The sequence below is a fragment of the Arachis stenosperma genome, chromosome 10, assembly GCF_014773155.1.
Source record: "Arachis stenosperma cultivar V10309 chromosome 10, arast.V10309.gnm1.PFL2, whole genome shotgun sequence".
NCBI classification, from domain to species: domain Eukaryota; kingdom Viridiplantae; phylum Streptophyta; class Magnoliopsida; order Fabales; family Fabaceae; genus Arachis; species Arachis stenosperma.
Genome location: NC_080386.1, coordinates 74,287,465 through 74,302,954, shown reverse-complemented (window position 1 = coordinate 74,302,954; position 15,490 = coordinate 74,287,465). Strand labels below are relative to the sequence as shown.

Genomic DNA, 15,490 nt, shown 5'->3' with positions numbered 1-15,490 from the left:
AAAAAAAGTAACATCATATCAAAGTAGATTCATAAAATATAGCAATCATTTAGAATGTTAATTAACACTATAATTAAAAAAAAGATAGCTTATTAATTTGATTGTTAACAGAAGAAAAAGAAAAAAGATAACTAAATAGTAAATATTTGATTACAGCAATTGTTCACATCTGATATAAAAAAGTACATACGTTAAACAAGAAGTTCATATCTCATACATATTTTGAGTTTTAGATCATGAAACACATAGGGTCCAAAATAGAATACATATCCCAAAACCAACAAAAGAAAGTCTCGAAGTAGCAGAATAATTACTTTCTAATAACAGAAACTTGAATTAGATGATCTTCTTTTGAAACACTCCCAAATACACATAAATATCCAGTCCTAAGTTTATCCATTCTGAAAAAATCTTTCCATTTAGGACCAATTTTGTACTCTCGATTCCTGCCTTTACTTTTCAAGACACGCATTGCAAAGGTTTTAGTAATCTCTGAGTCCTTAACACTAAACAGCCACTGTTCCGATCCTCCACTGTTAAGTAGCAACCTAGCAAACTCATAGGGAATATACTGTGTAAAAAAGAAAAAGTTAGAAATAGCACATAAAAAATAAATTAATCAATAAGTATGAAACAATAATTATACAAACTTACAAATCGATCAGCTTTCACATTATACTTAGTCAACCTCTTGCTTTGATGTCCAACAACATATCTATATACTTCAATGTTAATTTATAGCAAAAATGTAAGGAAACTAAACACGATAACAATGAAATATGTAAGATAAGTTTATACATAACACTGTAAAATGAAAATTGATTTTTGAAATCAATACACTTTGAATGTAACAAACTTATCAACTAATTAGATTATACAGAGAGTGACAAAATCAACAACACACATGTAACACCAATCTAATATTAAACCAGAAAAAATTAACAAACCCTCTTTTTTTTGTTATTGACCTCTTCTTGACAGTAGTTTCATTGGAATTGTTCTTCCCATTCCTTTGCACACCAGAACTTCAAGTGTCATTAACAAAAAAAAAATTAAAAAACAATGAAAAAACAGATAGAGAATAGAAGAAGCAAATAATAACATTATATTACACAATGAATTATAGATATATATTGAAATAAATATGTTAATAAATACAGTAATTAAAATATAAGATGTATAAAACTAACAATAATTAAGAATAAAAAAAATTGTAAACTCTAACCTTTTCATATTCCCATGGAGCCCATTATCTTCTTTACCATATGCAACATCATCCAATCCATCAAAGTAGTTCAACCTCAACTTATATTGAATTACTTTTAACAAAGATATACCAAGAATATCTTTGATAGAGTGAGATGCATAAAAATCCATATAGATTGGATTATTTCACTTATCTAGAGGAGTCACAAAAAATATGCCACTTGTGACATACATTAAACCAATCTTGACAATGCTTTTGAACTTATAGAAAGCAAATAACTTGTCTATCTCAGCCGAAGGTATCTAGATTTTGTTTGCCCAATTTTTTAATTTAAGCTTGATACAATTGTCACAAAGATCAATTAGGACAATTTCATGTTTCAGCTCGGCACCATATCTAGCAATTATTATCTCCGGAACCAAAACATCATCCTAAAAACAAAAAGAGACTTATCACATACATTTAATTTTTTATCATAAATTTTATTAATTCAGTTATATATGATTTATCTGTTGATCACATGGCAGTTAAAAAAAAATCCATAAATCATATATTAATCTAAATATGTACCCGTCCTTTGTATGCGCGAAACATAATTCTTTCTTCTTTATCATTTTGCCAATGCTCTCTTGTGCCAAGGAAACGTATAAATAAACTCAATTCAGTATGTTTACAACATATATAACAAGAAATCCCTAATAGAAAACAAAAACAATATAATCTCGACCTTTTGCGATCAGTTCTGCATGCAACAAAACTCATCGTAGGAAAATAGTGCGCAAAAAATGTGTTTCAACTATCTGCAAACAGATACACAAAAAAAGAATAAGGGTATTGCTTAAAAATATATAATCCTGCAGACTGGGAAGAACCAGAGCAAGGAAAAAAAATAATGATACATGGTAACAAAAAGAGTAACCCGGTATGAATGTTAAGTTATTGCACAATCTTTAGTTACAGAGGTTTTGATTAATGAGGTGCCTAATAGTTCAAAATTAGTATATTTTGTTCCCTTATAGAACATGTTGTCAAGAAAAGTTATCATGCGAGATAATCAAGCACAATGTATTCTATAAAGCCATGGTTATGGAAAACAGTATAACTAATGTGGGCTCTAGAACCTTGAAACTTTCTGCCACTACAAGAATTTGACAAATTAGCGACGAATTTTTGCGAGAAATATTTTTGTCACTAATCCATCACTAACTTCCGAGGAATTAGTGACGAACTATTGAAAAAATTAAATGCGGTCACAAAATATCCAAACTTGAGAAAAGCGACCAATTAGCGAGAGATTCACGAGTAAGTTTGTTTCTCACAAATTGACTTTTGTAGCTAAAAAAAGAGCGAAAAAAAATTTTCTCACTAATTTGTCACAAATTAATTAGCGAGTGACAATGTTCAAGCAAATCAGTCACATAGGTGTTCAATCAAATAAAAGTAAAGTAGCAAGGGATATTATTGTCACTATTCCGTCGCAAGTGTTTAATAGACAATTAGCGAGAAACAATTCACACACTAGTTCGTCGCTAAATAAGCTTTATACGAAAAGGCTAATTAGTGAGGAACAATGTTCCCAGCTAATTTGTCACAAAGACTTGAAATGCATTTTGCGATGGACAATTTCCTAGCTAATTTGTCACCAAAGTTTTTATTTTTAGTGAGCAACTAATATCTCACCAATTTGTCACATAATATTGTAAAATTCAAATTAGGTTAGCGACGGAAAAATAGCCGTCGCTAACTCGTCACAATGGATAAATCATTCAGTTAGAGAAGTGTTCCTTGCTAATTAGTCGCTAAAGTGGAAATATGGATATTGAGCGCCTAGAACCTAAGTAGCGAGAAATTTGCGACCGTTTAACAACTGACACACTTTATTTGTTGATTTCAAGTCGCTGATTAGCGGGTGAAATACATTTGTCGCTAAGTTATCGCAATTTTAATTTAGCAAGCGACTTGGCAACTGCAATATTCTTTTTAAGCAAAAGCTATATCCTACCTATTTTGTAGCAAATTACTCGCTAATCTCGTTGGAAATCCTTCGCAAAGTTATAACAAATACAAAGCTGGTCGCAATTGAGTCACTAATCAAAAGCTAATTTAGTGAGGAATTAGTAACTTATTAACAACTAATAGACTTTCTTTGCTTATTTAATGTTGCTACTAAAAAATGTTAATCCTTATTCCGTTATTCACAAAATATACTAAAAAATATACAATAAATAAGATAATTAAATAATTTGTAAGAAAAAACGTTAATTCTTATTCCAACATTCACAAAATATACTAAAAAAAATATACAATAGATAAGATAATTAAATATTATATATGAAGATTTATTTGTATATGATTTTGTTAAAATTTTATTTTTAATTAGAATCATTTATTAATCTATTTAATAAATATTAAACCAAACTGGACCAAATACGTCGCTCAAAAATGTTGGAAATGGAGACATTATGAATGTGTCACCCCACTCTTGCCTCCCTACCAACATACTCCTTGTAATGTTTTGTGATAAAATATTATTATATAGTAAACTCATAAACGAATTTTTATTTTTATTTTCATCTTTTTAAACATAGATTGACATGGATATCAAATTTAAAATCAAATAAGTAACAACACATCATATACAAACATATATTGATATACTGATTGTGCTATTTTTTTCTGTTAATTTAAATTAAAAAAGTATTTTGTACTAATGACTAATTTATTTTCTCTTTTTAAGTCATAAATTATTATATCTAAGAATTAATACTTGATTATTATTAATATATTTGTGAAAACATGTATTTTAAGTTTTAACTTCTAATTTTAATTTTGTTTTTATAATTTTATATTTTTATTTAATTATAACCGAGTCAATCGTTGAATCAACGACTCACTAGTTAAACCAATAATTCAGTGATTCAGTCATATAACTAGGTTAATTACTGGTTCGATTCTAATAACTATGTACTATGTATAAGAATAGATTCAGGAATATATATAATAATATAATGACTATATTTACATTTATGATTAAATTTAATAAATAATACACCCAAACTTAATTCACACATGTAATCAAACTTCATAAATAACATAATTAATCTATATTCAAATTTATAATCATAACACATTTAAAAGTGTACACATGTTATGGTGGCTATTTTTGGTGTTTTTGAAAAATTTGATTATGATATTTTAAAATGTTTGATTATTCTATTCTAAGAGGTTTTTTTAACGTGAAATGTTTATTTCTTTTAGTAGTTGATATTTTTCTCGCAAAAAAATTAGAAAGCATATTTCTTGTTCTTAAAGTTTGTTAAAAATTTTAAAAATTGTCCTAAACTTTATTTTATTTCAATTTTGACTAAAAATTTTTTGATTTGTATCAAATGTATCCCTGAAATCTAATTTTCGAGCCATTTGTTAGACTGCTTATGCTTTGACCCAGTGAAAACTAGTTTTCAATAAAAAAAAAACTGGTGACCCAGTCGGTTTATATGATCCGAACCAGGTCTTGCTTGATTTTAAAATATTAAGATTAAATTAAAAGTCATAAAATATTTTAAGGTGGTCGTCCATTCATTATATATACAAACTCACTTTTTATTGGCAAAATTAAATAGCATATCTCCTATATATGTATATTTTCTATTTTTTGTTTTTCATGGTATTCCTTAACTTGACAAGTCAATAATTAATCTATTATGAATCGAAGTTTTATTTAATAGTTTGTCATTAGCCAATGAAGATGAAATTTAAATGCCGAATACTTGTTTACTATTTATTTATATGATATATATTGTCCTATAAATTATATTTTAAATAAATTTCATTATATATAAAGTATCCAATAATATATATTTAAATTGAATTAATTTATGAGATTTTGATTATGAAAATATAAATTATAAAATATAGAAATATTTTTAAATTTAAAAATACAAATTATTTTAGTTTACTTATTTTGATACAAAATCATTAATATTTACATAAATATTTTTGTATTTATTAAACAAATTTTATCTATCTTATAAAAGATCTTTTAAAATTTAAAGTTTTTTTAGAAAAAAATTAAAAAAAAATTAAAAACAAAAGAAAATAAATTAGTAACACAAAACACAAAACAAATTATATTAATTTAAAAAAATGTTTTAATTCTAAAAATTTAAAACACCCAGATAAGCGCCAGCGCCCTTTCTTTTCAAGTGCTTCAAATTGAAAATTGCATATAAGCTCTCTTTATCTTTTAACATAACCCTAAAATCATCTGCAGCCACTCTCATTCTTCTCTTCTCCCAAATTTAAACCCTAGCAGAGAACATACTACCCTAGCCAGTAGCCACCAACGTGCCAGAAGCTCCTCATTGACCATGGCGGTTCATGGTAGCGGCCAACAGTCCCTCACTCATGGCGGCAACCAGCAACCCTAAGCCTTCTCCCCACACCACCATCTTCGATTTTTGCCCAGCTATCACCTTTCGTTACTTCCATCGTCAAACGTCTTCTCCGCCATCGTTAGTGATCTTTTCTACCATCCTCAGTCCTTTTCTCCACAGTTTGCAGGAAAGAAGCTCTCTCTTATTGACTCCATCGCTGCCAGCGGCATCGCGACAGTGCTCATTGTCACTCCGATGAACCCCGCAACAGCTCTTAGGCTCTACACCACCGTTACCCACCGACTCCTCCGCGATGTCGTTATTGCCGCCAATATTGCTTTCGATAAATAAACCGTAGATTTAACAGAAACTGTGGTTCCCAAAGTTTCTACAAATTCAAGAAATTTTGATCAATTTTATCGTTTATTTATTTATTTTTGGCGTCAAAGCTCACTCTCACTTCTTTTAAGTTGTTGCATTGTGGAAATTCAGATGTCAGTTTTGAGTTTGGGTTTCTATCCGTGAAAATTTTTTGGGGTTAAAGTGATTGACAATGTTTAATATCAATTGGTATTGGATTTACCTTATGTTTAATAGTTCAAGGATTAATTAATAAATATCTGTATGTATGATCTTTGTATTTTAACTTTTGAAGATGTATATAAGAAATTTGCTTATGTTGATGTTTTTGCAATGAGTAAACAGATGATTGTTTCTTAGAAATTATTTATTTATTTGATTACTGAGTTTGTGCTCAATAGAGTTTATTGAAACTTCAACAACCTGGATAAGATTTCTTTTTTTCTTTTTTTGAAATCAATGATTTTAGGAGTTCGATTGAAGATGGTTTGAAAGGGTAAAGTACTAAGAGGTGAGCATTTACAAACTTTGATGTTTGGTGAAACAGGACCTACAGTTCAAGAACCTTCTCTCATTATGGTCCCGCACGACCATTAATTGAATCTCAAACACAACTGAAGCACAAGAAGGTAAACTAAAACTAGACCCCATTATGACTCGTCAATATTATTAGATTAAAGCTTATAGTAGCAATTGCAACTATGCATCTTGTACTTATTTTGATTGCATAAGAATTAGAAACCAAGTGTGAAGAATTTATTGTTCATTTGTCAAAGAAATTATAATGTATGTAGTTTAGGAACAATAAGATTATAGCTTTAGGTTTTATACTATAAATATAGTTTGTAAATTGGCTATTAAAAGATTGGAGGCATTGGAGGATGCCATTGAAAGCATTGAAATTGTCTTGACAACTTATTTAGGAGATTGGTAAAAAGTAAAAACCAAAGTGTCTCTTTTAAACATTATGACTCAATAAAGCCTACTTACTCATTCTTATCTCGCTAAATCCTACAAAAACATTCAAAATTTAAGAGATCTCTTGACGGTTAAAAGAATTGATCTCTTTGATATGTGTAATTTTAATCAAGTTGGGTGTTGTCTGAAACAATGGCTTTTACATGTGTCATTCAATTTTAAGCATTAAAAATATATTCATTCCAATTCTAAGTAGAGTAGCTTAAAGTGATAGAAATGAATGAACAAAGATATGGAATGATTAGCTTTTTTTAATCATGTGATTTTATGGAGGGTTTGATATATATATATATATATATATATATATATATATATATATATATATATATAGAAAACTGAATTGAATTGTAGGCAATTTCTAGGTGAGTCATTGAGCAATATGATTGTCAGGGACCTCAAAAACCTGGAGAGTAAATTAGAGAAAGGAATTAGCAAAATTTGTTCCAAAAAGGTATTTAAATTCTAGTTAGGATACATGACTTTTGAGAGAATTTATTGCTAAACATCTAAAGAACTTAACATTAAAAAAGGGGAAAATTTTGTCTGCCTTACTATCTACATTTAATTTAGGACAATACTTAGAGCAATACTTATTAAGGTTATGTAGAATTAATAAGATCTCTGAGGTATGAAGTGGCATATGAAACATCATTCTTCTGTGTTTTGATTCTTTATAATAGTGTAATTCTTTGTGATAACTTACTACTTTCCAAAATTTTCCTAGAATCTATGAAGACAAAGCATCCACAGCTTCATTATGAATCAAATATATATGCTTCTTCAAGAAGGGAGTAAGTATATATACGTCTATTTCTTTTCAGCATTGTCTGTGTTAAAAGTCTTAGGTACTACCTAATAGAAAATTTTCTCTTGAAAAATGGTTTCAGCTTTCTCAAGTTTGAAAATTTTAAATGATTGTTGTCCAGAATCTTCTAGTCTTAATGCAATCAAAACTATGAATTCTGAAATCATGCATTTATAGTAAAATCAAATAATTAAGACTCCAAGTTTCTCATAAAACAATCATGATGTTTTCTTTTGAGTAATCCAATTTGGTTCCTTATTGAAGCTAGGATTCTCCACCTAAAGTGGTTTAGAGTTGAAGGAGACTACAACATTATGGCTATTGACCTTCTTGGACCAAGCTTGGAAGATTTATTCAATTATTGCAACAGGAAGTTTACACTGAAGACAGTGTTAATGCTTGCTGATCAATTAGTAAGTCTACATGTCAACTATTATAATCAAACAAGAATTACATGATGTTGTGTAATGTAGTGCAGTGCCTTTGATTTTGACTGTTGGATTCCTTATGATTATGAATTTCTTTTCTTTTCCTTTTTGAATTTTTTGCTACTCCTTTGGTGATCATCTTCTATGAATTCATTTATAGAGTTCTACATCATGGGTTAGTTTGGCTTATAGTTCTATGACCTCATGTATGGAAAAAAGATTTTCCATTCTTTTATTGATCTGTGTTGCTTTTTTGTAATTTGCAGAATTGATGAGGTAATCAACACTTAATTGATGGTTTCTTGGTAAATTTACCAAAAATGGGTCAAGCATTTTTCTCCATATTTTAGCTTGAAATAGAGGTTGCTATTGGCTTATTTGTATTACATTTGTAGTGTGTAAATTAAATTATTAGTTTTGTTATAGGATTGTAATTTTTTTTAATTATAATTATAGCATGTAAATAATTCATGTAAATCAATAAAAAATCAATTCTTTATAAACTTTCTTATTTTCTCCTTTTTTTTAATTTGACAAAGAAATAGGCTACGCTTTGAATGCGTGACAAAAGGTTCTAGCTGGTAAGCCGTATGTCTCCTATTGGTACACTTTCGAAGCGTAGCCAAAACCAACTCAATCGGTATGTTTCTAAAAGTGTGGCTATATGTCCACTTTTCTGCATTCTTTAAAAGTGTGCGAAAAGATATTGCTACACTTTTTTGCACGCTTTAAAAGTGTGGCATAAGCCTATTTTTGTAGTGCATACCTATCGATTTGTTACTAGTTTAAAAGAAATTTACGATGATATTTGCGATAGTATGCAACTAATTGACTATTGGTGCATGAAATTGTGATCATCAATGGCGCCATCAACATGGTACGCTCATTGCAATCTCAACTCTTTATCACAACTTCGCACAACTAACCAGCAAGTGCACTGGGTCGTCCAAGTAATAAACCTTACGCGAGTAAGGGTCGATCCCACGGAGATTGTTGGTATGAATCAAGCTATGGTCACCTTGTAAATCTTAGTCAGGCAGACTCAAATGGTTATGGATGATATATGAATAAAACATAAAGATAAAGATAGAGATACTTATGTATTTCATTGGTGAGAATTTCAGATAAGCGAATGGAGATGCTTTGTCCCTTCCGTCTCTCTGCTTTCCTACTGTCTTCATCCAATCCTTCTTACTCCTTTTCATGGCAAGCTGTATGCAAGGGTTTCACCGTTGTCAGTGGCTACCTCCCATCCTCTCAATGGAAATGTTCAACGCACCCTGTCACGGCACAGCTATCCATCTGTCAGTTCTCAATCAGGCCGGAATAGAATCCAGTGATTCTTTTGCGTCTGTCACTAACGCCCCGCCCTCAGGAGTTTGAAGCTCGTCACAGTCATTCAATCATTGAATCCTACTCAGAATACCACAGACAAGGTTTAGACCTTCCGGATTCTCTTGAATGCCGCCATCAGTTCTAGCTTATACCACGAAGATTCCGGTTAAAGAATCCAAGAGATATCCACCCAATCTAAGGTAGAACGGAGGTGGTTGTCAGGCACACGTTCATAGGTGAGAATGATGATGAGTATCACGGATCATCACATTCATCAAGTTGAAGAACAAGTGATATCTTGGAACAAGAACAAGCGGAATTGAATAGAAGAACAATAGTAATTGCATTAATACTCGAGGTACAGCAGAGCTCCACACCTTAATCTATGGTGTGTAGAAACTCCACCGTTGAAATACATAAGAACAAGGTCTAGGCATGGCCGAATGGCCAGCCTCCCAAAGTGATCAAAAGATCTAAAGATCAAACGATTCCAAAGATCAGAAGATGAAAATACAATAGTAAAAGGTCCTATATATAGAGAACTAGTAGCCTAGGGTGTACAGAGATGAGTAAATGACATAAAAATCCACTTCCGGGCCCACTTGGTGTGTGCTTGGGCTGAGCATTGAAGCATTTTCGTGTAGAGACTCTTCTTGGAGTTAAACGCCAGCTTTTGTGCCAGTTTGGGCGTTTAACTCCCACTTTGGTGCCAGTTCCGGCGTTTAACGCTGGGAATTCTGAAGGTGACTTTGAACGCCGGTTTGGGCCATCAAATCTTGGGCAAAGTATGGACTATCATATATTTCTGGAAAGCCCAGGATGTCTACTTTCTAACGCCGTTGAGAGCGCGCCAATTGGGCTTCTGTAGCTCCAGAAAATCCACTTCGAGTGCAGGGAGGTCAGAATCCAACAGCATCTGCAGTCCTTTTCAGTCTCTGAATCAGATTTTTGCTCAGGTTCCTCAATTTCAGCCAGAAAATACCTGAAATCACAGAATCGTCTCCACCCCGTAGGAACTACGAGATCACCCCAAGGACGCCTTCACTTTAGTTATATCAAAAGATTCAGAAATGAATAGGTACGGAATAGAGATATTTGAACCGCCCAAATAAAGAACTGTTACAAATAATGAAGAAATTAATAGGTTTAAATAGGAAGCAACATTTTGTCTAAATTTCGGAGTAAATGGGCTTCTAGGTGTGGGATTTCCTTAGTGATTTTTTCAGGACCGTGGCTTGTCACATGAGTTTGAATACACACAAACTCATAGTAAAGTCCAGAAAAGTGAATTTTAACTAAAAACTAATAAAAATATACTAAAAACTAACTAGATCATACTAAAAACATACTAAAAACAATGCCAAAAAGCGTATAAATTATCCGCTCATCACAACACCAAACTTAAATTGTTGCTTGTCCCCAAGCAACTGAAAATCAAATAAGATAAAAAGAAGAGAATATACTATAGACTCCAAATTATCAATGAAACTAAGCTCCAAATTAGATGAGCGGGACTAGTAGCTTTTTGCCTCCGAACAGTTTTGGCATCTCATTTTATCCTTTGAAATTCAGAATGATTGGCTTCTTTAGGAACTCAGAATCCAGATAGTGTTATTGATTCTCCTAGTTAAGTATGATGATTCTTGAACACAGCTACTTATTGAGTATTGGCCGTGGCCCAAAGCACTCTGTCTTCCAGTATTACCACCGGATACATACATGCCACAGACACATAATTGGGTGAACCTTTTTAGATTGTGACTCAGCTTTGCTAGAGTCCCCAATTAGAGGTGTCCAGGGTTCTTAAGCACACTCTTTTTGCCTTGGATCACAACTTTATTTCTTTCTTTTTTTTTCTTTTTTTCTTTTTTTTTTTCGTTTTTCTCCTTCTCCTTTTTTTTTTGTATTCACTGCTTTTTCTTGCTTCAAGAATCATTTTTATGATTTTTCAGATCCTCAGTAACATGTCTCCTTTTTCATCATTCTTTCAAGAGCCAACATTCATGAACCACAAATTCAAAAGACATATGCACTGTTTAAGCATACATTCAGAAAACAAAAGTGTTGCCACCACATCAAAATAATTAATCTATTATAAAATTCAAAATTCATGCAATTCTTCTCTTTTTCAATTAAGAACATTTTTAATTTAAGAAAGGTGATGGATTCATAGGACATTCATAACTTTAAGGCATAGACACTAAGACACTAATAATCATAAGACACAAACATGGATAAACATAAGCATGAAAACTCGAAAAACAAGAAAATAAAGAACAAGGAGATTAAAGAATGGGTCCACCTCAGTGATGGCGGCTTGTTCTTCCTCTTGAAGATCTTATGGAGTGCTTGAGCTCCTCAATGTCTCTTCCTTGTCTTTGTTGCTCCTCTCTCATGATTCTTTGATCTTCTCTAATTTCATGGAGGAGGATGGAATGTTCTTGGTGCTCCACCCTTAGTTGTCCCATGTTGGAACTCAATTCTCCTAGGGAGGTGTTAATTTGCTCCCAATAGTCTTGTGGAGGAAAGTGCATCCCTTGAGGCATCTCAGGGATCTCATGATGAGAGGGGTCTCTTGTTTACTCCATCCTTTTCTTAGTGATGGGCTTGTCCTCATCAATGAGGATGTCTCCTTCTATGTCAACTCCTACTGAATAACAGAGGTGACAAATGAGATGAGGAAAGGCTAACCTTGCTAAGGTAGAGGACTTGTCCGCCACCTTATAGAGTTCTTGGGCTATAACCTCATGAACTTTTACTTCTTCTCCAATCATGATGCTATGGATCATGATGGCCCGGTCTAGAGTAACTTCAGACCGGTTGCTAGTGGGAATGATTGAGCGTTGGATAAACTCCAACCATCCTCTAGCCACGGGCTTGAGGTCATGCCTTCTTAATTGAACCGGCTTCCCTCTTGAATCTCTCTTCCATTGGGCGCCCTCTTCACAAATGTCAGTGAGGACTTGGTCCAACCTTTGATCAAAGTTGACCCTTCATGTGTAAGGATGTTCATCTCCTTGCATCATGGGCAAGTTGAATGCCAACCTCACATTTTCCGGACTAAAATCTAAGTATTTCCCCCGAACCATTGTAAGCCAATTCTTTGGGTTCGGGTTCACACTTTGATCATGGCTCTTGGTGATCCATGCATTGGCATAGAACTCTTGAACCATTAAGATTCTGACTTGTTGAATGGGGTTGGTAAGAACTTCCCAAACTCTTCTTCGAATCTCATGTCGGATCTCCGGATATTCACTCTTTTTGAGTTTGAAAGGGACCTCGGGGATCACCTTCTTCAAGGCCACAACTTCATAGAAGTGGTCTTGATGCACCCTTGAGATGAATCTCTCCATCTCCCATGACTCGGAGGTGGAAGCTTTTGCCTTCCCTTTCCTCTTTCTAGAGGTTTCTCCGGCCTTGGATGCCATAAATGGTTATGGAAAAACAAAAAGCAATGCTTTTACCACACCAAACTTAAAAGGTTTGCTCGTCCTCGAGCAAAAGAAGAAAGAATAGAGGAGAAGAAGAAGAAAATAGAGGAGATGGAGGAGGTTGTGTGGTTCGGCCAAAAGGGGGAAGAAGTAGTGTTTAGGGTGTGTGAAAATGAAGGAGTGAAGATGGGTTTATATAGGGGTGAAGGGAGGGGTAGGGTTCGGCCATTATGGGTGGGTTTGGGAGGGAAAGTGGTTTGAATTTGAATGGTGAGGTAGGTGTGGTTTTATGAAGGATGGATGTGAGTGGTGAAGAGAAAGATGGGATTTGATAGGTGAAGGGTTTTTTGGGGAAGAGTGGTTGAGGTGATTGGTGAATGGGTGAAGAAGAAGAGAGAGGGTGGTGGGGTAGGTGGGGATCCTATGGGGTCCACAGATCCTGAGGTGTCAAGGAAAAGTCATCCCTGCACCAAATGGTATGCAAAAATGCGTTTTGAGCCAATTCTGGCATTAAACGCCGGGCTGGTGCCCATTTCTGGCGTTTAACGCCAAGTGCTTGCCCATATCTGGCGTTTAACGCTAGTCTGGTGCCCCTTTCTGGCGTTAAACGCCCAGAATGGTGCCAGACTGGGCGTTAAACGCCCATCTGCTAGCCTTACTGGCGTTTAAACGCCAGTAGGTTCTTCCTCCAGGGTGTGCTATTTTTCTTCCTATTTTTCATTCTGTTTTTGCTTTTTCAATTGATTTTGTGACTTCTCATGATCATCAACCTACAGAAAACATAAAATAACAAAGGCAAATAGATAAAATATAACATTGGGTTGCCTCCCAACAAGCGCTTCTTTAATATCAGTAGCTTGACAGAGGGCTCTCATGGAGCCTCACAAATGCTCAGAGCAATGTTGGAACCTCCCAACACCAAACTTAGAGTTTGAATGTGGGGGTTCAACACCAAACTTAGAGTTTGGTTGTGGCCTCCCAACACCAAACTTAGAGTTTGACTGTGGGGGCTCTGTTTGACTCTGTTTTGAGAGAAGCTCTTCATGCTTCCTCTCCATGGTGACAGATGGATATCCTTGAGCCTTAAACACAAAGGATTCCTCATTCACTTGAATGATCAGGTCACCTCTATCAACATCAATCACAGCCTTTGCTGTGGCTAGGAAGGGTCTGCCAAGGATGATGGATTCATCCATGCACTTCCCAGTCTCTAGGACTATGAAATCAGTAGGGATGTAATGGTCTTCAACTTTTACCAGAACATTCTCTACAAGTCCATAGGCTTGTTTCTTTGAATTGTCTGCCATCTCTAGTGAGATTCTTGCAGCTTGTGCCTCAGAGATCCTTAGCTTCTCCATTACAGAGAGAGGCATGAGGTTTACACTTGACCCTAAGTCACACAGAGCCTTCTTGAAGGTCATGGTGCCTATGGTACAAGGTATTGAGAACTTTTCAGGGTCCTGCTTCTTTTGAGGTAATTTCTGCCTAGACAAGTCATCCAGTTCTTTGGTGAGCAAAGGGGGTTCATCCTCCCAAGTCTCATTTCCAAATAACTTGTCATTTAGCTTCATGATTGCTCCAAGGTATTTAGCAACTTGCTCTTCAGTGACATACTCATCCTCTTCAGAGGAGGAATACTCATCAGAGCTCATGAAAGGCAGAAGTAAGTCCAATGGAATCTCTATGGTCTCATTTTGAGCCTCAGATTCCCATGGTTCCTCATTGGGGAACTCAGTGGAGGCCAGTGGACGTCCATTGAGGTCTTCCTCAGTGGCGTTCACTGCCTCTTCCTCCTCTCCACATTCGGCCATGTTGATGGCCTTGCACTCTCCTTTTGGATTTTCTTCTGTATTGCTTGGAAGAGTACTAGGAGGGAGTTCAGTAATTTTCTTGCTCAGCTGTTCCACTTGTGCCTCCAAATTCCTAATGGAGGACCTTGTTTCAGTCATGAAACTTTGAGTGGTTTTGATTAGATCAGAGACCATAGTTGCTAAGTCAGAGTGTCTCTGCTTAGAATTCTCTGTCTGTTGATGAGAAGATGATGGAAAAGGCTTGCCATTGCTAAACCTGTTTCTTCCACCATTATTATTGTTGAAACCTTGTTGAGGTCTCTGTTGATCCTTCCATGAGAAATTTGGATGATTTCTCCATGAAGAATTATAGGTGTTTCCATAGGGTTCTCCCATGTAATTCACCTCTTCCATCGAAGGGTTCTCAGGATCATAAGCTTCTTCTTCAGATGAAGCATCCTTAGTACTGCCTGGTGCATTTTGCATTCCAGACAGACTTTGAGAAATCAAATTGACTTGCTGAGTCAATATTTTGTTCTGAGCTAATATGACATTCAGAGTATCAATCTCAAGAACTCCTTTCTTCTGATTTGTCCCATTGTTCATAGGATTCCTTTCAGAAGTGTACATGAATTGGTTATTTGCAACCATTTCAATGAGCTCTTGAGCTTCTGTAGGCGTCTTCTTCAGATGAAGAGATCCTCCAGCAGAGCTATCCAAAGACATCTTGGACAGTTCAGACAGACCATCATAGAAAATACCTATAATGCTCCATTCAGA

The 15,490-nt window shown here is 34.3% G+C and overlaps 1 long non-coding RNA gene across 1 annotated transcript; it reads left to right on the top strand.

Moving 5' to 3' along the window:
* Positions 1 to 5,468: 5,468 nt before the first annotated feature.
* Positions 5,469 to 8,615, top strand: LOC130956165 (uncharacterized). The gene is made up of 4 exons (XR_009077025.1): positions 5,469 to 6,572; positions 7,646 to 7,712; positions 7,991 to 8,139; positions 8,421 to 8,615. It is a non-coding gene; the product is annotated as an uncharacterized LOC130956165 (long non-coding RNA).
* The last annotated feature ends 6,875 nt before the right edge of the window (positions 8,616 to 15,490 follow it).